Source organism: Tursiops truncatus, chromosome 3 (genome assembly GCF_011762595.2).
Source record: "Tursiops truncatus isolate mTurTru1 chromosome 3, mTurTru1.mat.Y, whole genome shotgun sequence".
Lineage (NCBI taxonomy): Eukaryota > Metazoa > Chordata > Mammalia > Artiodactyla > Delphinidae > Tursiops > Tursiops truncatus.
The window spans coordinates 104,259,097-104,285,371 of record NC_047036.1 but is presented as its reverse complement, the minus strand read 5'-3'; the positions used below and the strand labels follow the sequence as shown (position 1 = coordinate 104,285,371).

The window sequence follows — 26,275 nt, the reverse complement described above, 5'->3', positions numbered from 1 at the left end:
CTAGGCTCTTCTGAAACAGAGAGATAATCTTCTGTCTTGTTTATGCTGTTGTATTTTTGGCATTTTATTACTTGCAGCCACAACTAATTGTAACAGGTATGTTGGTTTAACATTTGCATTTCCGAGGGAAAGATTGGGAGTAGAAACCTAAATCTAGCTGGGATGATCACAGAAAACCATGCCAGTTAGAGGTGTTCTGAATCTTATGACAGCCTCAGCTGAGGTTATTTTCTTTGGTAATTTATTTCATATTTATCCACTTACCAATGTGGATCATGTCCCCTCTTTCCTTCTTAGCCTTTGGATTAGAAATATTAATAACAAATTAGTATATTAAGTGTTGACATATTGATGTGTCCTATTAGGCTGAAAATAGCTGTGCACTGACAACTGGCAGCAAAGAAGTCTGATATACCCATCTTAGTATTTTTCACTCTTAGGCATAAGAAAAGAGCAAGCAATTCCTTTTTTTTTTTTTTTTTAAGGTTTTCCCCTTTTATATTTATGTCATCGGAAGCATTTTCTGTTTCCTGGTGTCCTTAACAGGATTTGAATTTCTTTACTGCCTAGTCTAATTTAGCTCATATGAATAAGAATTTCTTGACAATGGTAGGTTTCCTTATGTTGTGAACTAGTTGTTTCCTATATAGACTGGTTGTCTAAACTATGTTTCACTTACCTTAACCATAAAGGAACAAGGAAATTCTGTTGTTTTTCAAGGAGTGGTGGCTATGGTGACGTGCAGACAGTGTGGAGGGGGCAGTCTGTGAGCTATACCTCTAGATGAACAGGTTTGTGAGCCATGGCTCTACGAGAAAATGCTTTCCCTTCAGTTTTAAGTGAGTAATATGTTTTTTCCCCCCATTAAGCTCAGACAATCATGAAGTTAGGAACTTTCTCAATCTAATTGGAGTCATGAAACATTAAAATAAGAACTTTTACCTCTGCATGCCCCTGCCCCAAAAGCAGATTGGGTCATCAGGTTGGCCGTTTTGGGAATTGTTATGGTTAATCTCTCTTTTGTCTGTTCAGTTCATACACCCAGCTACAGAAGCTGAGATGGTGGAGGAGCCAGGCCCTCCTCCCTTCCAGCAGGAAGGAGGTTGGCACATGTGACAGACTTTCCAGGAGGAGGGAGGCGAGGCCAGTGTGGTTGGTCTGGAGTGAGGCAGGGGGTGTGGACTGAGACCCGTGGTGCACACTTTCATGGACTTGGAAGAGAGCTGGAATTCTGTCCCATGGCACTTTAATTATATATGTAGTTTTAAAAGCAAAAATGGAATAATTCTGTACCCATAATCATTTGTGACTTATTCTTTGAAATTATCTATACCTGTGTTTTGGGTCCATAGTCTTTCTGATGCACGAGTGTCCTTACCTAGGTAGCCCTAGCCTGTTTCCTGCTCCCTTACTGCCTTTGTAAGAGAGAGAACTAGTCTAGCTTTTCCTACCAATATAAAACAAATTAGGAAAAAGAAAAGCTGCCACTTTCCTGTGTATGCATCTGTGAAAGTAGTTCCCCTGGAACTGAGTAAAAACCCACAAATGGGCATTTTCCTGATAGGAAAAGATTCTTTTTTTGTTACTGGCCTGTCTCCTGCCTTCTTTGAAGCCCAGACAGAGGATAAAATTGAATTTGTACACAGTATATTGTTTTTAATTTTTACTTTTGACTACGTTGGGTCTTCGTTGCTGCGTGCTGGCTTTCTCTAGTTGTGGCGAGCGGGGGCTACTCTTCAGTAGTTGTGGCTCGCAGGCTCAGTAGTTGTGGCTTGCGGGCTCTAGAGAGCAGGCTCAGTAGTTGTGGCGCACGGGCTTAGTGCTCTGTGCATGTGGGATCTTCCCGGACCAGGGCTCGAACCCATGTTCCCTGAATTGGCAGGCGGATTCTTAACCACTGCACCACCAGGGAAGTCCTGTACACAGTATTAATACCGTTAGTTAAATTGTAACACCTTAAAATAACATTATCTATCTGCTCTTATTTTCTTCAGAATCACACGTAACTCGGTATTTAGTCAGAGTGATACTCTGATTTCTCTGAGAAATTAATATGCCCCTCTGCCCTTCAGCTGGTATATCAGTGGGGCATTTGGGGAGATAGTCTGTTTGCCTTGCATCACTAGGCTCTTTTTTTTGTCATTGTCACTATTGTCAGTTGATAATCACCAAAAGGGACACAGGGATTATGGCATGTGCCAGCCTGGGACATGAGTTGCTTTCAGAGTTTCAGCACTGAGAATCTCAATATCCAGTCCTGACTAGTCAAACTTCATAGCCTCAAGTGAAAAAGACAATGTTTTGAGAGGCAAGTACAGCAAAAATGACTGGCGTATTTTGGGTGGTATTTGATGGCAGGTTTACCCAAGACAAAGCAAACAAACAAAATAAGCCAGGGATGCTTTTTAATAGGTGGGTGATGTCCCAGGGTTTTCACAGGTGTCAGAGAAGAGAAATTCTTTTCAGGTGTGTTTGTGCGTTGGAAAGCTTTGCTTGGTTGATAGTGAGAAAAAGACACCTCCACATTCTCACACACACAGTCTGAGGGGAAAAACCACTCACAATCCCCACCCAGCTGGAATTCCCCACTTGATCCACTTTTTGGTGAAACCTGAGATCTGAGATGGGACAGCTGTTTCCAGCTGTAGTCTCAGGAGCCCAGTACGTTCTGTGATTGGTGTGGACTTGTTGGGGCAGGCGGGGCGTGGCCACATGCACTGCAGATTCAGCCCAGGTTGCGATTTAGAGGATTTGGGAGCAGTATTCTTGGCAGGTATTTTCCTGAGTTATCATAAGGAAAAAAACCCATCAAATCAATACAAAGAGGTTTTTGCTTTTAGTGCATTTTCTTTATATAAAACCTAAGCTTCCTGGTTGTCTGTCCCATGTGGAAGGAGTAAGACATTTGAAATATATTTTATTAAAGCAATCTGAGGCCCAGAAAGAAGACAAGAAACCTGCCATTTGTAAGATTCAGAATCTCGGGAAGCGGTAATTCCCAAGTGGGCGCTCTTGGGTGCAGAATCTGAATGGATGGATGGAAGCCAGAGTGTGGATTTTCTCCACTGAACGGCTTCCAAAAATGCAGGAGACTCTGCTTAGCTGGGATAACTTAGAAGCAATGCCCACTAACAGGAAACTCACCACTAGAAAAATCCAGGGAGTTTTCACTTGAACACTCTAATGGATTCTTGAACAATTTAATGGATTTATACTCCCAGGAGACTCTAAAGGAATGGGAAGTTTGGGCCCCTGGAACTCCTGTGTGTGAGGCTGAAATGAGGAGCAGCTTTGGTTCCTTACGTCTTTGGTTCCAGGGCACTGGGTGCTGGCTGTGCAATCCCGGCCTCAGAGGGAATTAGATGAGGGTCCCTGTGCTGCTGCAGGAGCCAAGGGTGCCCGCACTGACCTCCAGAGCTGGGGCCGGACAGCAAGTGGCAGGCGGACACAGTTCAGCCCGAGATGAGATGGAAGGCCCCGGGCAGCCCTTGTGCAGCATTTGTTGCCAGGGCTTTCAATTCTGTAGTCCCTTCTCTGAAAAAGAAACCTTTTCGAGAAATGTTTACTTTTAGGAAGTAAACTTAGGGTGGTGAGACATGTTTCCAAGCCTACAAAGAAAAGCCTCGTCCAGTGATACAGGACTATTTACCTGGTTTGTCATTCAGAGTTTGGTCTCATTTGGTCTTAGATAATGAAAACGTATTTCAGATATTCTAAGATTTGAGGAACCTAATGAAATAGTAGAGTTTACTAATGTTTTTGTGCTCTTAAAAAGGAATAGTGACCAGACAGAGAACAGACTTGTGGTTGCCAGGGGAGAGAGGGTGGGATGGAAAAAAAAAAAGAGAGTGGTAATTTCAATTATCCCATATTATGGGCCCAGGAGTCATTCTGGATGTGTAATTTTTTAGATTGCTCTATCTAGGCTTGGGAAATAATCTCCTAATTTGTTCGTTTGTAAACTTATTAACTGTGCTTTGCTGGACATCTGTTTAAACTATTATAACTTCTTTTCCTTGAATGCTGTTTTCCCAGTGAAGCATGTGTAGTTGTCTGTTAAAGACAATGTTGTGAACTTTGGAGAGTTTCTGAAGGTGCAGAAAATGTGAGTTTAGACAGGAGACAGCCTAACATAGTGGTCAGCAGCATGGCTTCTGGAACCAGAGCGTCAAATCCCTGGCTCCTCTAACTAACTAGCCCTGACCTTTGAGAAGTTACTTAATTTCTCTGTGACTCAGTTTCACTACCTATCAAATGGGGTGGGGGACGTGGTGGCCACTAGGAAGTGCTTTGCAAACCTCCAGCTGCAGAAAGCATAACGGACCACGGGCCCCAGCCACTGTGCTCTGACATCCATCACCGAGGTTCCCTGAGGCCAGGGGCCCACGGCTGCTCCTAGCCTACTGAGTGTGGCAGGGATATGGGGCAGACCCAATCCTGGGCCACATGGAGCTCCTTTGTTTGCCACTTTGAACTAAGGTCTCTTTGATGGCTTTGCCTAACCCACCCTTTGTGATGGTTCCAGCCAATGTTCTCTGCGTTTCCTCTCTGGGCTCAGACTTACATTGTGGTCTGAGGTCTCTCCCGGCCTGGCCTGGCTCCCAGCCTTCCTCCCAAAGTGAGGTGGGGACTGGTTGGCCTCCAAGCTATGTGCCAAGTTCAGGGCACCTCCCTGCTCTGGTGTTGGCACCCACAGGGCTGGTAGAAGCCTGGGTGATCCAGAGAGGGGGACCCTCTCAGTGGGGTGCCTCTGCTCTCTTTTCTGCTGAGTGGACACTGCCTGGCTCCCCAGCCCTCACTGTTTCCTCTCCAGCAACACCGTTTCTCACTTCCTTTGCTCTTTTTGTCTAATCATCTTCTGTTTCCCCACTGCTTTATGGCCTTTATACAGAGAGCCAGGCCTGGTCATCAGAAAACCAGAATGCTCTTTCTCTTCTGATAAACCTCCAAAAGTTGTATTTCTAGTTATTCTTCAGGCTGTTTCTCTCTCTCTCTTTTTTTTTTTTGGATTTTGATCTATATATATTTTTAAAAATTTTTATTGAAATATAGTTGATTTACAATGTTGTGTTTCAGGTGTACAGCAAAGTGATTCAGTTATACATATATATATATATATATATATATATATATATATATATATATATATATATATATATATATATATATTTGTGTGTGTGGTACGCGGGCCTCTCACTGTTGTGGCCTCTCCCGTTGCGGAGCACACGTTCCGGATGCGCAGGCTCAGCGGCCATGGCTCACGGGCCCAGCCGCTCCGCGGCATGTGGGATCTTCCCGGACCGGGGCACGAGCCCGCGTCCCCTGCATCGGCAGGTGGACTCTCAACCACTGCGCCACCAGGGAAGCCCTATATATATTCTTTTTTTTACATTCTCTTGCATTATCAGGTATTACTGGATATTGCACATAGTTCCCTCTGCTATACAGTAGATCCTTGTTGGCTATCTATTTTATATATAGTAGTGTGTGTATTTTAATCCCCAAATCCTGATTTATCCCTCCTCCCTTTCCCCTCCCCCCACCCTGGGCTGTTTCTCTTTTTTAATTGTTTGGTTTATTTTCGCCTCTTTATCACTACTGCTTGCTTTCTTTGAACTATCAGGGTCTGCGATAGTCTTGTTGCTTGAATTCTGGAGGGTTGAAATCCGGATAACTGACTGAGGTGATATGAGTGAATTATGTAAGAGTAGAAACTAATGGAGCAAATGAACAATTTCATTGTTATCTGGGAGATGCAGAGAATCTTTTAAGCTCAAAACAAAATGTCCTGGATGCTTGGAATAGAATCTGGATATTTAAATCTTATGTGTTAGGACCAGATTCATATGAGATTTTTGATACCAGTAATACATGAATTGATTTACATTTCCCTAAAATCCAGAAAATAATAATTTCAAATTACTATGTGGACATCAGTTAGTTCTTATGAAAGATAACTTTGTAATGAATTTGCTCCCCCCTTAAAATAGCAGCCTTCTATGTGCATTAAACTTCATAATACTGATGCAAGTTACCAGTGGCAACACTATAATCACAAATACTGCTTATACAATTGAGGTTAAACTTCAGGTCTCAGTAAAATCATAGGATCATTGCACTAAATGAATTTTGAAAGATTATTGGACCCAACACTTTGCAAAGGCAAGTTGTCCCAACAAGATCAAAATCAAACTTATTTCAAAATTTCTGGAAGATGTTTGCATAACTTCACGCAAAATGTAAATTCTTATTTAACAAAAAATGCAAACTGAGTTATTTAAAGAGTGGTCGTATTAATCTTGTCCATGTAATGGTTGGTTTGTGACATATTTGATGCTTAATGAGATATGATATAACATGAAGTCTACAGTAATTTTAATTTTGAGAGTCTTTTGGAATTAGTTTTATTTTCCCTAGTGGTTATGAGATTTTTCAAAGCTTTGCAGTCTGGGGGTTCCCTGGTGGCACAGTGGTTAAGAATCCGCCTGCCAATGCAGGGGACACGGGTTCGATCCCCAGACCGGGAAGATCCCACATGCCACGGAGCAACTAAGCCCGTGCACTACAACTACTGAGCATGCGCTCTAGAGCCCGCGAGCCACAACTACTGAAGCCCATGTGCTAGAGCCCGTGCTCTGCAACGAGAAGCCGCTGCAATGACAAGCCCGTGCACCGCAAGGGAGAGTAGCCCCCGCTCGCCGCAACTAGAGGAAAGCCGACGCTCAGCAACGAAGACCCAATGCAGCCAAAAATACAAATACATTTATTTTTTAAAAAAAGGCTTTACAGTCTGGATTTAGGATAAACTCATGAGGCATGGCATATGGTAGAGGCAGAGGCTGGGATTTTGAATCAGAACACCTGGATTCAAGTGTGTTTCCCTGCCATTTAGTCCCTTGGGAAAGTCATCTAGCTTCTCAGAATTTAGATTCCTCATCTGCAAAATTTTAATACTATATGGGAATGAATTTTTTTGGCCAGATTTTTCTGTGGCTTGAAGGCATATTATATAAAAAAGAGCTTTGTAACAAGTTCCTGTTACTATTTGCGTGAGGAAGACAATGTTCATATAATTTGTCACTCATAAGGAGAAACCTCGGGTTTGTTTTTAATTACATTCAATTATGAGGTGCTCAATTCCAACAGAAGTTGATCTTTTTTGGGGAGGGTAGGGCACATCAGTCATTCTGCTCTTACAAGTGATCCTTAATCAAGGAAAAAAAAATCATAAAGGGGGACTTATGCATATTATATTCCTGGTAGGTGAGGCTCAGCCTCTCTTCCCATGATGCCATCAACAGCAGCAATGCCAAGCACTAGGTGACCCTGTTACTGAAACATTGTGCTCGTTATCTCACTGACTGCTGCCAACAAACCTGCAGAATTGTGAGTCATTATCTCGATTGCAGGCAATGTAACTAATGCCAAAAAGATAGGGAACTTTGCCAAACCTCATTATTAGTAAGTCACAGAAGAAAAATTTGAATGTAGAGATTTGAGTTCCAGAATCTATGCTCTTAACACTTATAACTGCCTTTGAGATCACAAGTCACTGGGTTTAGGAATATTGTCATCATGGGTATCTCTCTTTTCCAAGAACTCCTGGGAATATCAAGAAGCTCAGTGCCCTTTGGCTGGGCCAGTTCTGCTCTAAAAATGCAAAATTCTTCTTGCTGTTGTTCTACTGGGTGAATGGCATGAATTTCTGTGGACTTTACTCGACATTGTAGAGGAGGGAAAAACTTTTCCTCTACCCTCTTAGGTTTAGTCTATGAGACCTGCGAATTAAATTGATAAACAGCAGCTTCACAGGAGAAAAGCTATACAGATTTTACTGATGTAAATAATTTTACATGTATGAGGAACTTCACAGAAAAAAAGTGAAAACCCCAAAGAAGCAGTTAGACTTGGAGTCTTATATACCTAGCTTAGTAGGAGAAAGGGAGGGAGAGAAAAGGCATTCAGGGGAAAACAAATGAAGTTTTGGAAAGATAAAGGGACCCTTAGGAGACTAGATGGAGGTATGCTAGTCTTGCAACAATGTCTGTTTGGGTGTGATTAGATTAGAGTTCTTCTCAGAGAGGGGATTTATGACAATTGAGTTCTTTTGGGAGGCTCTGCTTTTTGGTAGATAAGGGATTTCAGGGACTCAAAAGCCTTCAGTGCAAAATAATTTTTATGCCCAAATGGGATGGTATATTGTGATCCCTTTTAGTATGTTTGACTGAGAATGAAGTTCTTAAGTTACCTAATAAAGTGATATTTAGAGTTATTATCATTTGGTGCAATCTATGAAGACGATCTTATTCACTTTGTAGCTGCTAAGCAAATTCCTTGTGGGGGGACTTCATCTTTGTGGAGGCAATGCATGAAGCACCCTTGGGGACAGAAGATTGGCCTCCAGGCTGGAGAGGCTGGCTGGCTGGAGGCCCTGCTGCCTGTGGTGTGTGCTTGGGAAGGTCAGATGGTGTGAGCAAGGACCTCTGCAAAGGGCAGACTCTGAGAGATCAGGGGAGAGGAGGAAAACCTGTGCAATACCACAAGTCTGGACAGTGCATGATGAATGCTTTCCCTGGGACCCCTCAAATTACCACGTTTATATCAGTACATTTATATGCCCAGAAACTTGTACTGGATCTTTTGAGGAAACCAATGAAGACAGTGGTATCCAGGTCACCAGCACCCACAATCAGAGAATTGGCAATACAGGTACCAAGAGGAAGTAAAAAATGGGGGCAGTAAACATGTCAAACAGAAAAATACATCCTTTTGAGCAAAAACTAAATATTAAAAAAAAATAATAAACCACTCATGTGATGGTTCATTTTGTGTGTCAGCTTGACTGGACTAAGGGATACCCTGCTACTTGCTAAAACGTTATTTCTGGGTGTGTCTGTGAGGTAGTCTTGGGAAGAGATGAGCATTTGAATCAGTAGACTGAGTGAAGTAGATCACCCTCACCAGTGTGGGTGGGTGGGCAGCCAATCCTTGGGGCCCAATAGAATAACAAGGCAGAGGAAAGGCAAATTTGCTCTCTGTTTTTGAGCTGTGACATCCTTCCTCTCCTGCCCTTGGACATTGGAGCTCTTGGTTCTCAGGCCTTTGGACTTAGACTGAATTATATCACTGGCTTTTCTGGTTCTCCTGTTTGCAGACAGCATATGATGGGATTTCTTAACCTCTAGGACCACAAAGTAAATCTCTTATATCTGCATATATCCTATTGGTTCTGTTTCTCTGGAAAACTCTGACTAATAAAATGCAGTAGGCCATATAATATACCTTAATAGATTACAAAAGAAACAGTATCATCCAGACTATGTTATCTGACCATAATTGTCAATAACTCAGAAACCAGTAACAGAAGAATAGCTTAAACATCTCATATGTTGGAAACCAAATATTATTAAAGAAATCTTAGCTTTAAAAAAACTCATAAATTTAAAAAGAAGCCCAAATTAAGAAATATTTGGAACTGAGTGACATGAGAGGTGAGGCAGTTACAGATAGGAACCCTCATGGCTGAAGTCAGGTTGACCTAAACTTCTGAGGTGCAGGAAGGCCAGAACTGTCATAGGTGTCTGGACACTAGAATCGGCCTGCTGTTAGAAAATTCCGCAAATTTTTTTGTGGTGTCTTTAGGATTTTCTATACATAGTATCATGTCATCTGCAAACAGTGACAGTTTTACATCTTCCTTTCCCATTTGGATTCCTTTTATTTATTTTTCTTGTCTGATTTCTGTGGCTAGGACTTTCAATATTATGTTGAGTAAAAGTGGCAAGAGTGGGCATTCTTGTCTTGTTCCTGATCTTAGAGGAAATGCTTTCAGCTTTTCACTATTGAATATGATGTTAGCTGTGAGCTTATCCCATATGGCCTTTACTATGTTGAGGTATGTTCCCTCTATGACCACTTTGTGGAGAATTTTTATTTTAAATGGATGTTGACTCTGTAATGGCCTGTATGGGAAAAGAATCTTAAAAAAAAAGTGGATATATGTATATGTATAACCTATTCACTTTGCTGTACACATGAAACTAACACAACATTGTAAATCAACTATACTCGAATAAAAATTTTTTAAAAATGTATGTTGAGTTTTGTCAGAAGCTTTTCCTGGACTTCCCTGGTGGTGCAGTGATTTAGAATCCGCCTGCCAATGCAGGGGACATGGGTTTGAGCCCTGGTTCGGGAAGATCCCACATGCCATGGAGCAACTAAGTCCATGTGCCACAACTACTGAGCCTGTGCCCTAGAGCCTGCGAGCCACAACTATTGAGCCCGTTTGCTGCAACTGCTGAAGCCCGCATGCCTAGAGCTCGTGCTCCGCAGCAAGAGAAGCCATCGCAGTGAGAAACCCACACACCACAATGAAGAGTAGATCCCACTCACCACAACTAGAGAAAACCTGAGTGTAGAAACAAAGACCCAACACAGTCAAAAATAAATAAATAAAATGTTAAAAAATAAAAAAAAAGCTTTTCCTGCATCTATTGGGATAGTCATATGAACATTATTCTTCAGTTTGTAAATGTGGTGTATCCCATTGATTGATTTGTGGGTATCGATCCATCCTTGCATCCCTGGGATGAATCCCACTTGATCATGGTGTATGATTCTTTTAATGTACTGTTGAATTTAGTTTTTAATATTTTGCTTAAGATTTTTGCATTTATGTTCATCAGTGATATTGGCCTGTGATTTTCTTTTTTTGTGGTGTCTTTGTCTGGTTTTGGTATCAGGGTGATGCTGGCCTCGTACAATGAGTTCAGAAGCATTTATTCTTCTTCATTTGTTTGGGATAGTTTGAGAAGGATAGGTGTTAACTCTTCTTTAAACATTTGGTAGAATTCAACTGTGAGGCTGTCTGATTCTGGACTTTGTTCCTTGGGAGTTTTAGTACTGATTTAATTTTGTTACTGATAATCAGTTTGTTCATATTTTCTATTTCTTCCTGATTTAGTCATGGGACATTGTAGATTTCTAGGAATTTATCCATTTCTTGTAGATTGTCCATTTTAATGGTGTGTAATTGTTCATAGTAATGTCTTATAATCCTTTGTATTTCTGTGGTGTTGGTTGTTACTTCTCTTTCATTTCTGATTTTATTACCTGGGCCCTCTCTCTCTCTCTCTTTTTTTTAATGAGTCTGGATAAAGGTTTATCAATTTTGTTTATCTTTTCAAAGAATCAGCTCTGCATTTCATTAATCTTTTCTATTGTTCTTTAGTCTCTATTTCATTTATTTCTGCTCTGATCTTTATGATTTCTTCTACTAACTTTGGGTTTTGTTTATCCTCCTTTTTCTAGTTCTTTTAGGTTTCAGGTTAGTTTTTTTTTTTTTTTTTTGCAGTACGTGGGCCTCTCACTGTTGTGGCCTCTCCCGTTGCGGAGCACAGGCTCCGGACGCGCAGGCTCAGTGGCCATGGCTCACGGGCCCAGCCGCTCCGTGGCATGTGGGATCCTCCCGGACTGAGGCACAAACCCATGTCCCCTGCATCAGCAGGCGGACTCTCAACCACTGCGCCACCAGGGAAGCCCAAGGTTAGATTTTTTTACTTGAGATTTTTCTTGTTTCCTGAGGTAGGCTTGTATCACAATAAACCTCCCTCTTAGAATTGCTTTTGCTGCATCCCATATATTTTTGGATTGTGTGTTTCTGTTTTCATTTGTTTCCAGATATTTTTTTGATTTCCTCTTTGTTTTCTTCAGTGACACATTGGTTGTTTAGTAGCATATTGTTTAGCTTCCACGTATTTGTGTTTTTTGCAGTTTTTTCCTTGTAGTTCATTTCTAGTCTCATACTGTTGTTGGTGGAAACTACATTTGATATGATTTTAGTATTTTTAAATTTATTGAGACTTGTTTTGTTGCTTAGCATGCAACCTATCCTGGAGAATGTTACGTGTGCACTTGGAAAGAATGTATTCTGCTACTTTTGGATGGAATATTCTATATATAGCTATTAAGTCTTTTGGTCTAATGTATCATTTAAGACCAGTGTTTCCTTATTGATTTTCTTTCTGGATGATTTGTCCACTGATGTAGTTGGGATATTAAAGTCCCCTAAGGTTATTGTGTTACTGTCACTTTCTCCCTTTATGTTGGATAATATTTGCTTTATATATTTAGGTGCTCTTATGTTGTTGCCTATATATGTACAATTATTATATCTTCTTGTTGGATTGATCCTTTTGTCATTATATAATGTCCTTCTTTGTCTCTTGTTACAGTCTTTGTTTTAAAGTCTATTTTGTCTGATATAAGTATTGCTACCCAGCTTTCTTTTTGTTTTCATTTGCATGGAATCCCTTTTTCCTCCCCTCACTTTCAGTCTGTGTGTGTCTTTAGATCTGAAGTGAGCCTCCTGTAGGCAGCATATATATGGGTCTTGTTTTTGTAGCCATTCAGCCACTCTGTGTCTTTTGATTGGAGAATTTAGTCCATTTACATTTAAAGTAATTATTGGTAGGTATGTATTTATTGCCATTTCGTTAATTGTTTTCTGATTGTTTTTGTAGTTATTTTTCCTTTCTTCTTCTTTTGTTCTCTTCCCTAGTAATTTGATGACTAACTTTAGTGTTATGTTTGGATTCCTTTCTCTTTTTTGTGTGTGTTTCTATTACAGATGTTTGGTTTTGGTTACCATGAGGCTTATGTATAGCAATATACACATATATACGTGATTATTTTAAGTTGATGATCTCTTTTTTTTTTTTTTTTTTGCGGTACACGGGCCTCTCACTGTTGTGGCCTCTCCCGTTGCAGAGCACAGGCTCCGGACGTGCAGGCTCAGCGGCCATGGCTCATGGGCCCAGCCGCTCCGCGGCATGTGGGATCTTCCCGGACCGGGGCACGAACCCATGTCCCCTGCATCGGCAGGCGGACTCTCAACCACTGCGCCACCAGGGAAGCCCGATGATCTCTTTTTTGTTGTTTATAGCAGCTTTATTCATCATTACAAAAAAATTGGAAACAACTAAGACATCCTTCAATAAGTGAATGGATAAACACATTGTGGTACATATATACAATGAAATACTATTCAGCAATAAAATCTAATGAGTCTTCAAGCCATGAAAAGACTTGAGGGAATCTTAAATACATATTGTTATGTGAAAGAAACCAGTCTGAAAAAGCTACAATACTATATGATTCCAACCATATGACATTCTGGAAAAGGCAAAACTGGAGACAGTAAAAAGATCATTGGTAGCCAAGGGCTGGGGAGGGAGGGAGGGAGGAAAGGACAAATAGATGAAGCACGGGGATTTTTCAGGGCAGTGAAATTATTTTTTATGGTATTATAATGGTGAATATACAACATGATGCATTTTTCAAAGCTAATAGACTGTACAACACAAAGAATGAACTCTAATGTAAACTATGAACTTTAGTTAAAAATAATGTATCAATACTGGCTTATCAATTGTAAAAAGAAAAAAAAGGTGAATTGTGAAGCATTTTTTTTCTTTTTTTAAATTTAATTTATTTTTTATATAGCAGGTTCTTATTAGTTATCTATTTTATACATATTAGTGTATATATGTCAATCCCAATCTCCCAATTCTTCCCACCCACCCCCTGACTGTCCCCCCTTGGTGTCCATACATTTGTTCTCTACATCTCTGTCTCTATTTCTGCCTTGCAAACTGGTTCATCTGTACTATTTTTCTAGATTTCACATATATGCGTTAATATATGATATTTATTTTTCTGACTTACTTCACTCTGTATGACAGTCTCTAGGTCCACCCATGTCTCTACAAATGACCCAATTTCATGCCTTTTCATGGCTAATATTCCACTGTATATATGTGCCACATCTTCTTTATCCATTCATCTATTAATGGGCATTTAGGTTGCTTCCATGACCTGGCTATTGTAAATAGTGCTGCAATAAACACTGGGGTGCATGTGTCTTTTTGAATTATGGTTTTCTCTGGGTATATTCCCAGTAGTGGGATTGCTGGGTCATATGGTAAGTCTATTTTTAGTTTTTTAAGGAACCTCCATACTGTTCTCCATAATGGCTGTATCAATTTACATTCCCACCAACAGTGCAAGAGGGTACCCTTTTCTCCACACCCTCTCCAGCATTTGTTTGTAGATTTTCTGATGATGGCCATTCTGACTGGTGTGAGGTGATACCTCACTGTAGTTTTGATTTACATTTCTCTGATAATTAGTGATATGATTAGTGACATTTGTGTGCCTCTTGGCCATCTGTATGTCTTCTTTGGAGAAATGTCTATTTAGGTCTTCTGCCCATTTTTTGATTGGATTGTTTGTTTTTTTTAATATTGAGCTGTATGAGCTGTTTATGTATTTTGGAGATTAATCTTTTGTCTGTTGATACATTTGCAAATATTTTCTCCCATTCTGAGGGTTGTCTTTTCATCTTGTTTATAGTTTCCTTTGCTGTGCAAAAGCTATTAAGTTTCGTTAGGTCCCATTTGTTTATTTTTGTTTTTATTTCCATTACTCTAGGAGGTGGGTTAAAAAAGATCTTGTTGTGATTTATGTCAAAGAGTGTTCTTCCTGTGTTTTCCTCTAAGAGTTTTATAGTGTCCAGTTTTACATTTAGGTCTCTAATCCAGTTTGAGTTTATTTTTGTGTATGGTGTTAGGGAGTGTTCTAATTTCATTCTCTTATAGCTGTCCAGTTTTCCCAGCACCACTTATTCAAGAGGCTGTCTTTTCTCCATTGTATACTGTTGCCTCCTTTGTCATAGATTAGTTGATCATAGGTGCGTGGGTTTATCTCTGGGCTTTCTATCCTGTTTCATTGATCTATTTCTTTTGTTGTGCCAGTACCACATTGTCTTGATTACTGTAGCTTTGTATTGCAGTCTTAAGTCTGGAAGTCTGATTCTTCTGGCTCCACTTTTTTCCCTCAAGATTGCTTTGGCTATTTGGGGTCTTTTGGGTCTCCATACAAATTTTAAGATTTTTTGTTCTACTTCTGTAAAAAAATGCCATTGGTAATTTGATAGGGATTGCATTGAATCTGTGGATTGCTTTGGGTGGTATAGTCATTTTGACAATATTGATTCTTCCAATCCAAGAACATGGTATATCTCTCCATCTGTTTGTGTCACCTTTGATTTCTTCCATCAGTGTCTTATCGTTTTCTGAGTACAGGTCTTTTACCTCCTTAGGTAGGTTTATTCCTAGGTTTTTATTTTGCAGTGGTGAATGGGATTGTTTCCCTAATTTCTCTTTCTGATCATTCGTTGTTAGTGTATAGGAATGCGAGAGATTTCTGTGCATTAATTTTGTATCCTGCAACTTTATACCAAATTCACTGATTAGCTCTAGTAATTTTCTGGTGGCGTCTTTAGGATTTTCTATGTATGGTATCATGTCATCTGCAAACAGTGACAGTTTTACTTCTTCTTTTCCAATTTGTATTCCTTTTATTTCTTGTTCTTCTCTGATTGCCGTGGCTCGGACTTCCAAAACTATGTTGAATAATAGTGGTGAGAGTGGACATCCTTGTCTTGTTCCTGATCTTAGAGGAAATGCTTTCAGTTTTTTGCCATTGAGAATGATGTTTGCTGTGGGTTTGTTGCATATGGCCTTTATTATGTTGAGGTAGGTTCCCTCCATGCCTACTTTCTAGAGAATTTTTGTCCTAAATGGGTGTTGAATTTTGTCAAAAGCTTTTTCTGTATCTATTGAGATGATCATATGGTTTTTATTCTTCAGTTTGTTAGTATTTTGTATCACATTGATTGATTTGCATATATTGAAGGATCCTTGCATCCCTGGGATAAATCCCACTTGATCATGGTGTATGATCCTTTTAATGTATTGTTGGATTCTGTTTGCCAGTATTTTGTTGAGGATTTTTGCATCTACATTCATCAGTAATATTGGTCTGTAATTTTCTTTTTTTGTAGTATCTTTGTCTGGTTTTGGTATCAGGGTGATGGTGGCCTCGTAGAATGTGTTTGGGAGTGTTCCTTCCTCTGCAATTTTTTGGAAGAGTTTGAGAAGGATTAGTGTTAGCTATTCTCTAAATGTTTGATAGAATTCACCTGTGAAGCCATCTGGTCCTGGACTTCTGTTGTTGGAATTTTTTTAATCTTTTCTGACCACAGTGCTATGAGATTAGAAATAAATTACAGGGAAAAAAACATAAAAAACACAGATACATGGAGACTAAACGATACATTACTAAATAACCAAGAGATCACTGAAGAAATCAAAGAGGAAATCAAAAAATACCTAGAGGGACTTCTCTGGTGGCTCAGTGGTTAAGAATCTGCCTTCCAATGCAGGGGACATGGGTTCAAGCCCTGGTCTGGGAAGATCCCACATGCCATGGAGCAACTAAGCCCGTGCACCACAGCTACTGAGCCTGTGCTCTAGAGCCTGCAAGCCACAACTACTGAAGCCCGCATGCCTAGAGCCCTTGCTCCGCAACAGCAGAAGCCACTGCAGTGAGATGTCCATGCACCGCAATGAAGAGCAGCTCCTGCTCACCACAACTAGAGATAGCCAGTGCATAGAAATGAAGACCCAGTGCAACCGTAAATAAATAAATAAATAAATTTATAAAATAAAAAACCTAGAGACAAATGACAATGAAAACATGATCATCCAAAACCTATGGGATGCAGCAAGAGCTGTTCTAAGTGGGAAGTTTATAGCAGTACAATCCTACCTCAAGAGACAAGAAAAATCTCAAATAAGCAATCTAAACTTACACCTAAAGGAACTAGAGAAAGAAGAAAAAACAAAACCCAAAGTTAGAAGAAGGAAAGAAATCATAAAGATCAGACCAGAAATAAATGAAATAGAAACAAAGAAAGCAATAGCAAAGATCAATAAAACTAAAAGCTGGTTCTTTGAGAAGATAAACAAAATAAATAAACCTTTAGCCAGATTCATCATGAAAAAGAGGGAGAGGACTCAAATCAATAAAATTAGATATGAAAAAGGAGAAGTTACAACAGACACTGCAGAAATACAAAGCATCCTAAGAGACTACTACAAGCAACTCTATGCCAATTAAATGGACAACCTGGAAGAAATGGACAAATTCTTAGAAAGGTATAACCTTCCAAGACTGAACCAGGAAGAAATAGAAAATATGAACAGACCAATCACAAGTAATGAAATGGAAACTGAGTTGATGATCTCTTAAGTTCAAACACATTCTAACAACATTGCAATTGTATCTGTCTCCCATGCTTAATATTTTTGACATCATTCTTTACATCCTTTTGTTCTGCATATCTCTTAACTACTTATTGTGGATAGAGGTGATTTTACTACTTTTGTCTTTTAACCTTCCTACCAGCTTTATAAGTGGTTGACCTACTACCTTTACTGCATGTTAGCCTTTATCAATGAGATTTTTCTTTTCATAATTTTCATATTTCTAGTTGTGGTCTTTTCTTTTCCAGTTAGAGAACTCCCTTTAACTTTTTTTGTAAAGCTGATTTAGTGGTGCTGAACTCTTTTAGCTTTTGCTTGTCTATAAAACTCTATCACTCCTTACAATCTGAGTAGATTGCCAGGTAGAGCATTCTTGGTTTTACGTTTTTTCTTCTCATCACTTTAAATGTATTGTGCCACTCCCTTCGCGCCTGCTAAGTGTCTGCTGAAAAGTCACCTGGTAGTCTTATGGGAGTTCCTTTATATGTAACTAGTTGCTTTTCCCTTGCTGCTTTTAAGATTCTTTACCTTTAATTTTTGCCATTTTAATTGCAATGTATCTTGGTGTGGATATCTTTGAGTTCAGCTTATTTGGGACTGTCTGTGCTTCCTGGATCTGGACTTCTGTTTCCTTTCCCAGGTTAGGGAAGTTTTCACCTGTTATTTGTTTAAATAACTTTTCTGCCCCTCTCTCTCTCTTTTTTCCTTCTGGGATCCCTATAATGCATATGTCAGTACACTTGATGTTGTCCCAGAGGTCTCTTCAACTATCCTCATTTTTTTAAAATAAATTAATTTATTTCTGGTTGCATTGGGTCTTCGTTGCTGTGCGCAGGCTTTTCTCTAGTTGCAGTGAGAGGGGGCTATTCTTTGTTGCTGTGTGCGGGCTTCTCATTGTGGTGGCTTCTCTAGTTGCAGAGCATGGGGTCTAAGCACCCAGGCTTCAGTAGCTGTGGCTCGCGGGCTGTAGAGCACAGGCTCTGTAGTTGTGGCGCATGGACTTAGTTGCTCTGCAGCATGTGGGATCTTCCCAGACCAGGGCTTGAACCCATGTCCCATGCATTGGCAGGTGGATTCTTAACTACTGTGCCACCAGGGAAGCCCTATCCTCATTTTTAAAAATTATTTTTTCTTTTTTCTGTTCACCTTGAGTGATTCCACTACTCTGTCTTCCAGTTCACTGATCTGTTCCTCTGAATCATCCAATCTACTGAATCTGTTTTTCTTTCTGGTATATTTTTAATTTTAGTTACTGTGTTCTTAAGCTCTGTTTAGTTTTTCTTTTTAGTTTCAAACTCTTAGTTAAACTTCTCACTGTATTCATTCTTTCTTTTCCTGAGTTTGTTGAACATCTTTATGATCATTACCTTGATCTCTTTATTGGGTAGATTACTTTGCTTAGTTCTTTTTCTGGGGCTTTTTCTTGTTCCTTTTTTTTTGGAACACACTCCTCTATCACCATTCATTCATTCATTCATTCATTTATTTATTTATGGCTGCCTTGGGTCGTTGTTGCTGTGCATGGGCTTTCTCTAGTTGTGGCGAGCGGGGGCTACTCTTTGTTGCGGTGTGTGGGTTTCTCATTGCGGTGGCTTCTCTTGTTGCGGAGCACAGGTTTTAAGGCGTGTGGGCTTCAGTAGTTGTGGCTTGTGGGCTCTAGAGCGCAGGCTCAGTAGTTGTGGCGCACGGGCTTAGTTGCTCCGCGGCATGTGGGATCTAGTTCCCGGACCAGGGCTCTAACCCACGTCCCCTGCATTGGCAGGCGGATTCTTAACCACCACGCCACCAGGGAAGCCCCTGTCACCACATTTTGCCTATTTCTCTGTTTTTATTTCTATGTGTTCGGTGGATCAGTTACATTTCCTGACCCTAGACCAATGTCCTTATGTAGGAGACATCCTATGGGGCCCAGCAGCACACTCCCTTCAGGTCACCAGATTAATGTGCTCTAGGGTTGCCCCCTATGTTGGCTGCATGGGCCCATCTGTTATGGTGTGGCTGACGACTGTTAGTGCCCTGGTAGGCAGGGCTGGCGCCTGGTCTGGTTGGCTGCCAGGCCCTGCCTCATACAAAAGCTGCTGGCCTGCTGGTGGGGCAGGGTCATGGCATTGCTGGCTGCACATCTCAGGGAGCCCTGGGTTGGTGCTGGCCTATTGGTGGACAGGGCTGGGTCCAGGGGCAAGTGGGTTTCCAGGACAGGTGCTGACCAGCTGGTGGGCAGATAAGCCCTGATGCTAATAGGCTGGAGAGGACTCCAAAAGGCACTTTCCAGGACCAGTGTCCTTGTCATAGAACAGGCTTGTCAAAATGGCTGCTGTCAGTATTTATGTCCCTAAGGGGAGTCCCATTTGCCTCCCGCTGCTCTAGGAAGCTCTCCAAGATGAGCAAGTGGGTCTGATCAGGCTCCTTTCAGATTACTGCCTCTGTGTTGGGCCTCTGAGCATGTGAGATTTTGCATGAGCCCTTTAAAAGTGGAGTTTGTTTCCTATAGCCCTCTGGCTCTCCCAAAAGTAAGCCCATCTGGCCTTCAGAGCCAGTGGTTCTGGGGACTTGTCTTCCTGGCACAGGACGCTGGGTTGGGGAGCCCAATGCGGGAGCTCAAGACCCTTACTCCTTTGGGAAAACCTCTGCAATTGTGATTGTCCTTCTGTTTGTGGATTGCCTATCTAGGGATGTGGACCTTGACTATACTGCATCTCCACCCCTCCTACCAATATCATTGTGGTTCCTTCTTTATATCTTTGGTTGTGGAAAATATTTTCTGCTAGTCTTCAGGTTGTTTTCATCAATAGTTGCTCTGTAAATAGTTGTAATTTTGGTGCACCCATGGGAGGAAGTGAGCTCAGGGTCTTCCTACTCTGCCATTTCATCTGAAGCTAGCAAACTTTTAACCTTCATTTAGGCTCCATGCAGAAATGGAAGATCTAGTTCTGATTGGAGCCAGTCATGTTCTTTCCTTCCCTGGATAAATCCTTCTTCTGGAGTGTACAATTTGATATAGAGATTCTTCTTCTGGGGACTACAACTTGACATAGTTGGATTACCACCCAATTTAATACTCTGCCTCTCAAATGTAGAAATGAATCAATTGCTCAGAAAGGTTTACAGTTGCTTCATATGACTACCAGTCATACAATTGGCATGATTATATGATTACATGACAGTGAAAGAACTGGCAAAACTCAGAACTTACTGCTGCAGGTTTTAAATGTTTGCAACCTAAAATCAAAACCATAAAATTAAAGAGCATTTAAGATAATTAAATATATACCTTAAGTAGTACTAACAAGATAGAGCCCATACCTATTTTAGTTACCAAAGTTTAAAAAAATTTATGGGGAGATGTAAGTAGAAATCACCCAGTATTTCATTTCTAGTGAATCCCTCTTCCTCCTTGTTATTTAGTTTTCTTTACTCCAGGGTGGCTTCTGGATTTACACAGCATTTTATTCTGTTCAGCAGCCACTCGGATTTGATTGTGCCATCAGTACCTTGCCTTCATTTTTCTTCTGTCAGTAAACTACCTCTGGAGCAAAAAACTTGGGTCACAAATGCTTATCTGTAAAGCTGACAGCATATCACATCCTTCACGCAACGTTACAGAGATCAACCGTGTCAGAGCCCCAGCATCATCATGTGACTGCTGTTCTTATTTCTTTGTTTACCAAGAAATGGCTTAATTTCCCCATGGGCGGCTTTAACCCTTGAATGGAAATTGCCACAGCCTTAAAAAGGAGGGAATGTGCAGTGGAAGGATGCACATTGCTTACTCACCACTGTTCTCCCCTAAAGTGGTCAGCAGAACCATTCAATGCCAAGCAATCTAGGAAATTTCTTCACACTCCCCTGACAGCTGACTGGCTTGGACTGACTTCCTAACTGGGCATCCACTTAATAAACAGCAAGTCCAGTGCTGATGGGGAGGTAGACCAGAAACTGTGAATATCTCTATTTTTTCAAAGGGCAACTCTAAGAACTAGAGTCCTTGTTCAATCTAAAAGAGCCCATTCAGATTTTAATCTTTAAGTAGAGAATAAATATTATCATGAAGTTTTGTTCTGGGTTCAACCTCACAAACTTCCCCTCACCAAGGATGCCCCAGCTGAGTGCATAACCTGGCAACAGCCTTCCATAGAGTGTCATTCCTCTGTGGCCATCCACTTGGTGGCAAGACTATTGCTTGGGACCTCTTGTAGCATGGAGGGGAAAGATTTCTCTTTGGAATAGATTTGTGTCCTAGATATTGATCTGCCTTCCTTGTCCATAATGTTTCTGCCTTTTTACCATCATCGTGACTTCACTATGCACCGCATTGCTTCTGATCAAGAAGCTCATTTCACAGCACAAGAATTTCAGTAGAGGGCTAGTGCCCACAGAATCCACTGGTTTTTACCACATACTCCATTGCTTAGCAGCTGCTGGCTTACTAAGACAGTGACATGGCCTCATGAAGGCCCTGTTAGGCTACCAGTTAGGAGAGACACCCTGAAAGCATGGGGTTTTATTTTACAGGATGAAGAAACCAACATATGTGTGCCTCTCCTATAGGCATGGGTCCAAGAGTCGAGGTTGGAGTTAAGAGTAGCTCCTTACACTATTATGGCTAATAATCTACTTATGGGAGTCTTGCTTCCCATCCCTGCCATTTTGAGCTCTGCTGGTTTGGAGGTGTTGGTTCCTAATGGACAAATGTTTTAATTGAATTGGAAGCTAAGACTGCCAACTATTTCTTTTGGTTTATTAAAGCCATTGAACCAACATGCAACCACCACCACTACCACCACCACAAATAACAACAAAGGGGAGTGGGGAGGAAGAAGAGAGAGAGAGAAAGGCTCTGGGAATTCAGACCCTTCAGGAATAAAGATTTGGGTCACCTCACCAGGTAAAGAATTGTGACCAGCTGAGGTTCTTTCTGAGGGCAAAGGAAAGATGAAATGGGTAGTGGAAGATGGAAGAAGATTATATCTTTGTGATTAGTTACAGGAATGAAGACTAGAGCAGCTATGCATATTTTCTTCCTTTCTTTGTGTATATATGTGTATGCATTTGTATGATATGTATTATAGATTTGTTTATAGTAACAATTTTCTCTTTTCCTTCCTTTTTATTATTTTTTAAAAATTTATTTATTTATTTATTTATTTATGGCTACGTTGGGTCTTCATGGCTGCGTGTGGGCTTTCTCTAGTTGTGGCGAGCGGAGGCTACTCTTTTTTTTTTGTGGTACGCGGGCCTCTCACTGTTGTGGCCTCTCCCGTTGCAGAGCACAGGCTCTGGACGCGCAGGCTCAGCGGCCATGGCTCACGGGCCCAGCCGCTCCGCGGCATGTGGGATCTTCCCGGACCGGGGCACGAACCCATGTCCCCTGCATTGACAGGCGGACTCTCAACCACTGCGCCACCAGGGAAGCCCAAGGGGCTACTCTTTATTGAGGTGCGCGGGCTTCTCACTGCGGTGGCTTCTCTTGCTGTGGAGCACGGTCTCTAGGCGCACAGGCTTCAGTAGTTGTGGCACGCATGCTCATTAGTTATGGCTTGTGGACTCTAGACCGCAGGCTCAGTAGTGGTGGTACTCGGGCTTAGTTGCTCTGCGGAATGTGGGACCTTCCCAGACCAGGGCTCGAACCCGTGTCCCCTGCATTGGCAGGCGGATTCTTAACCACTGTGCCACCAGGGAAGTCCCTCCTTCCCTTTAATATTCTACTCAAGTTTTGTTTGAGGCTAACTTTACAATTTAGTCACTAGAGGATAGAATATTCAGATGGCACTGTGACCAAATTTGAGGAATAATTTAAAATAATTTTATTAATTTATTTTAATTATTATTTTATTTTTAATTAAAACTCTTTGGGGAGCTTTGAATTCATTATTTTCCCCATTCTTGGTCCAATTACATCTAGAAATGGCCCCTATATTATAAGACCAGGAGACAGGCCCAGGCACCAGGGAGAGGAGAAGGAGGCAGCTGCCAGTGCTGGAGTCCTGGGGAAGGGGCCACTCCTTCTTCAGGCAGGAGTTAGGACAGGTACAGGTGCAGGATTGCCTCTGACGCTTCAGCTAGTTGGCTGCCTTCCTCACACCCTCCCTGAGGGCAGAGGATGGGTCACTGGGATCTCCCTGAAGCAGGATGTGCACCCCATCCCGGTAACCCTGCAGAGCTGCAGGGTAGGTGCTTGCCTTCTCCTCCCGCAGCCCTGGGTGATGAGCTCTGTAGCTTGGCTCAGAAAGGTGGTGGTGGGCCCTCCTTCCTTTTCCTCTCCCTGCCTTCCTGTTTCCCAGGGTCCCTGGTGCAGCCTTGAGGACTCTGCATCAATACCAACTCACTTATGCAGGTAGGACTGAGGCCTGAGACTTCTTCCTTGGAAAGGGGGTCCAAGAGGGCAAGTTCAGTCTTGGTGTGCGGGGCTCGGCAGGGGCACGGGACGCCTCCTTGGTGCTCCCACAGTTAAAGATGGCAGGTCTGGATGGTGAGGGCGTGGCGTGGGGGATGGTCCGTTGGCACGTCCAACACGTCGAGGCCCCTCCCCTCCACGCCCCTCCTTTCTGCGGGGGAGCCGCTGGTGCAACCAGGACACATCATGGCCCCAGGGCCGGGGCTCATCGAGGGGGCGGTATGGGGATCAGAGAGGCTGGCAGGATGTGCAGGTCCCTGGACACTTTGGAGGACCGTGTCACCTCCCCACCCCCGAAGAACTCCTTGAGTTGGGGGCTGTCGAGCACGGAGATGTGCACCGTGAAGCGAACCAAATCCTCAGCCCCCTTTCGAGGCTTCTTGATCACCGAAGCTTTGAACCGCCAAACACCTGTGCGCGGGGAGGGGCGGGACCCGGGGGAAGCAGGGAACTCGTGGAGGAAGCGGAAGAGGTTGGGTGGAGGTTGTAGGCCGGGTCTCCAAGCAGCTTGTGGAAGTTGCTGAATCGCAGAGATGGATACAGCCAATGTTGGGACTTTGCATCTCATCATTTTCAGGTAAGGATGAGACTGTCTTCGTTTCTATGAAGTAGAGTGGTGTCTCGTTAGAAAGAGTTGTGTTTCTTGTTGCGTGAGAGTTCAAATATGTATAGAAAGGGTGTGTTTGGGGCTTCCCTGGTGGCGCAGTTGTTGAGCGTCCGCCTGCTGATGCAGGGGACGCGGGTTCGTGCCCTGGTCCGGGAAGAAACCACATGCCGCGGAGCGGCTGGGCCCGTGAGCCATGGCCGCTGAGTCTGCGCGTCCGGAGCCTGTGCTCCGCAACGGGAGAGGCCACAACAGTGAGAGGCCCCCGTACCGCAAAAAAAAAAAAAAAAAAGGACAAGAAAGGGTGTGTATGGATGCTGCGTAGCCCACGGGGTGGCTAGTAGCCAGTATTAAGGGATTCCCTCGTAGCTTGAAGCCCTCCCTTGTGATGCTAAGGTTGCAACACTTCAAACCGTATTGATGTTTTGCCAGCTGTTCCCTGTTAGATTCCGCTAACAAGGGCCCTAGAGAGAGACTGCGCTGAACGGGAAGAAGGGATTGCTCCTTTCTGTTTACTCCCTCAGAGCTGCTAAACTTCTTCCTGTTACAGTGAGTGTCGCCTTATGCTCACTTCTTCGGCTTGGCACTGGCAGTTTCTTTCTGGAGCAGCAGCTGGATCCAGTTTGCAGTTTACCCAGCATTTGCAGAACTAGGCTCATTACGCCCCCTCTGAGACATTAGCGCCACCTGACGTGCCTCTGCTGCAGAGGGCAGAGTTTCAGCTCCACCCAGCCCCTCCCCAGCTTTTACGCTTGGGTAGTTTCAGCCACCTGGCTCTTGTTCCCTCCAAACCTGAGTTTGCTACTTTCCTGCTATCTTTGTGTTCTGATTCCCTTTACTGTCACTGTTACCGAACCAAACTTGGGTCTGCTTGCCCACGTGCAGTAAAGCCAATCTACTGACACACCACACTGGATCGTGGTGAAGGAAAGTGCAGTGTTTATTGCAGGCCAAGCAAGGAGTCCAGGCACCTAGTGCTTAAAAGGCCCAAACTCCTTGAAGGCTTTCAGGGAAAGGTTTTTAAAGACAGGGTGAGTGAGGGGGTCATGGGGTGTGTGATCAGCTCCTGGACATTCTTCTGATTGGCTGGTGGTGAGGTTAATTGGGGGTCACTATCATCAGCCTTCTGTTCCAACAGGTCTGGGGTCTAGGTGCTCGTGGGCAGCACACAGTTAACTTCTTCCACCTGGTGGGGGTTTCAGTCTCTGCAAAACAGCTCAAAGGACATGGCTCAGAATATTATCTATAGCCCTTGAGGAGGAACTAAGGTCCTTGACTTTGTTTAATGGCTGAACTATTATTGTCTTGCTTGACTGTTTTCCCTTATTTCTGCATTTTCTCACTTCTCTGATTAAAGTTACTCTTTGGAACTCGGGGAAGGCCTAGGAGGCTAAGGTTTTTCTACAGGCAGGAGGCAGGCAGAGGACGTGGGGGTTCTTTTATGGGAAGGCTCCATAGGGCCCTGTTCAGTTACAACACCAAGTTAACAGTTTTCTTTGTAATTGGAGTATAGTTGATTTACAATGTTGTGTTAATTTCTGCTGTACAGCAAAGAGATTGTTATACATATATATAATTCTTTTATGTTCTTTTCCATTATGGCTTATCACAGGATACTGAATATAGTTCTCTGTGCTATACAGTAGGGCCTTGTTATCCATCCATTCCATACATAATAGCTTATTAGCTACTAACCCTAACCTCCCACTCCATCCCTCTCCCAACCCCCTCCCCCATGGCAACCACAAGTCTGTTCTCTATGCCTGAGTCTGTTTCTGTTTCATAGATAGGTTCATTTGTGTCATAATTTAGATTCTACATATAAGTGATATCATATGGTATTTGTCTTTCTCTTTATGACTTACTTCACTTAGTATGATAATCTCTAGTTGCATCCATGTTGCTGCAAATGGCATTATTTCATTCTTTTTTTTTTTTTAAGGCTGAGTAGTATTCCATTGTATATATGTACCACGTCTTCTCTATCCATTCATCTGTCGATGGACATTTAGGTTGTTTTCATGTCTTGGCTATTGTGAATAGTGCTGCTATCAACATTGGGGTGCATGTATCTTTTTGGATTATAATTTTGTCTGGATATATGCC

General features: G+C 42.2%; 1 pseudogene; it reads right to left on the bottom strand.

Annotated features, from left to right (window-relative positions):
- Positions 1-13,600: 13,600 nt before the first annotated feature.
- On the bottom strand, positions 13,601-24,828 carry LOC101338291 (sorting nexin-15 pseudogene; annotated as a pseudogene).
- Positions 24,829-26,275: the final 1,447 nt, after the last annotated feature.